This window comes from Aspergillus clavatus, genomic scaffold, assembly GCF_000002715.2.
Source record: "Aspergillus clavatus NRRL 1 1099423829735 genomic scaffold, whole genome shotgun sequence".
In the NCBI taxonomy this organism is placed as follows: Eukaryota; Fungi; Ascomycota; class Eurotiomycetes; order Eurotiales; family Aspergillaceae; genus Aspergillus; species Aspergillus clavatus.
The window spans coordinates 1-1,687 of NW_001510450.1; the positions used below are offsets into that span (position 1 = coordinate 1).

At 29.6% G+C, this 1,687-nt stretch overlaps 3 non-coding genes across 3 annotated transcripts; all 3 read left to right on the forward strand.

Moving 5' to 3' along the window:
* The first annotated feature begins 1,291 nt into the window (after positions 1-1,291).
* ACLA_000010 lies at positions 1,292-1,362 on the forward strand. The gene has a single exon. It is a non-coding gene; the product is annotated as a tRNA-Thr (tRNA).
* A 10-nt stretch (positions 1,363-1,372) lies between these two features.
* Positions 1,373-1,446, forward strand: ACLA_000020. Its single transcript has one exon. It is a non-coding gene; the product is annotated as a tRNA-Glu (tRNA).
* Position 1,447: 1 nt separating this feature from the next.
* Positions 1,448-1,520, forward strand: ACLA_000030. The gene has a single exon. It is a non-coding gene; the product is annotated as a tRNA-Val (tRNA).
* Positions 1,521-1,687: the final 167 nt, after the last annotated feature.

The following is a 1,687-nucleotide window of genomic DNA, read 5'->3' on the forward strand; positions in this document are numbered from 1 at the left end:
ACTTTATATTAATAAAGCTAAATTTGAAAATTCATATTTACAAGGTTTAATTAATTTAATAAGAAAAATATATAAAAAAAATGTAGAATTTAATATTATTAATTTAAAATACTTTTATTTTAATAGTGATATTTTTACACAACCTTTAGTATTAAAATTAAGAAAAAAAAGAAAACTATTAAGATATCTTAAAGCTTTAGTAAGAAAAGCAAAAATTAAAAAAATTAAATTAAATGAAAGATCTAAATATTTCTTTGATTTAGATAATTTATTTACTGTAAATAATTTAGATACTACTAATAATTTACTTAATAATTTAATGGAGCAAAATAAAACAAGTTCAGAGTATCTTAAAAAAATAGTATTAAATGATATTAAATATAAAAGAGTATCAGGTGTTAGAATAGAAGCTGCAGGTAGATTAACTAGACGTTATACTGCTTCAAGATCTCAACATAAAGTTAGATATAGTGGTAATTTAGTTAATGCCTATTCTTCTATTAAAGGTTATCCTTCATCTGTAATAAGAGGTAATTATAAACCTAATTTACAATATACTAAATTAAATTCTAAATCCCGTATTGGATCTTTTGGAGTTAAAGGTTGAGTAAGTGGTACTTAATTAACTTTTTTTTATATCACCCCCTTTTAAATAGTTAATAAAGATGATGAAATAGTCTGAACCATTTTGAGAAAAGTGGAAATAAAAGGAAAAACCTTTTATGATAACATAAATTGAACAGGCTAATTTGCGCAAGAGAGTACAAATTGAGTGCGCGGTTTGGCACCTCGATGTCGGCTTAGCTCATCCACATGAATGCAAAAATCATGAAGGGTTCGACTGTTCGTCGATTAAAGAGCTACATGAGCTGGGTTTAATACGTCGTGAGACAGTATGGTTTCTATCTTCTAGAGGGAATAAAGTAGAATAAAGATAGCCCCTTCGTACGAAAGGAGTTGGGTATATTGACCTATGGTTTACCTGTTGTTTATGCTATATATTATATATTATATAATATATCATTTACTTATACTTAAGTAAATTGTTCACATAGGCATGGCAGGAAGGCTACGTCAGTTAAAGATAAGTGCTGAAAGCATTTAAGCGCGAAGCTTACTTTAGGATACTTTTAAACGTAGTAGAACACTACGAGTATAATTGTTATAGCCCCCTTCCTGTAGTGGGTATAATGATTAATAGGCTTTAGTTGTACTAATCTTAAAATTTTTAGACATAAAGTACTAATTATTAAAATACTAAATATTTCACATATCATAAAAATTAAATTTAGCCTGGTTAGCATAAAAGTAATGCAACCGTTTTGTAATCGGTAGAAGCAAGTGCGATACTTGCACTGGGCTATAAAATAAAGACCCAATGGTCAAGTTTGGTTAAGACATAACATTTTCACTGTTAGTGCGGGAGTTCAAATCTCCCTTGGGTTGAAAGAAATTAGCTCAGTTGGTAGAGCTGTCGCTTTACACGCGAAAGGTCAGGTGTTCGAGTCACCTATTTCTTATCTATAAATGTGGGTTGATGTAATAGTAACATAGATGGCTCATGACCATAATATTTAGGTGCAATCCCTAAACCCGCAACCAAAGGCTATAGCTTAATAGGTAAAGCGAACCACTCATGATGGTTTGAATAGATGTTCGAGTCATTTTAGTCTTATATAATCCGAGT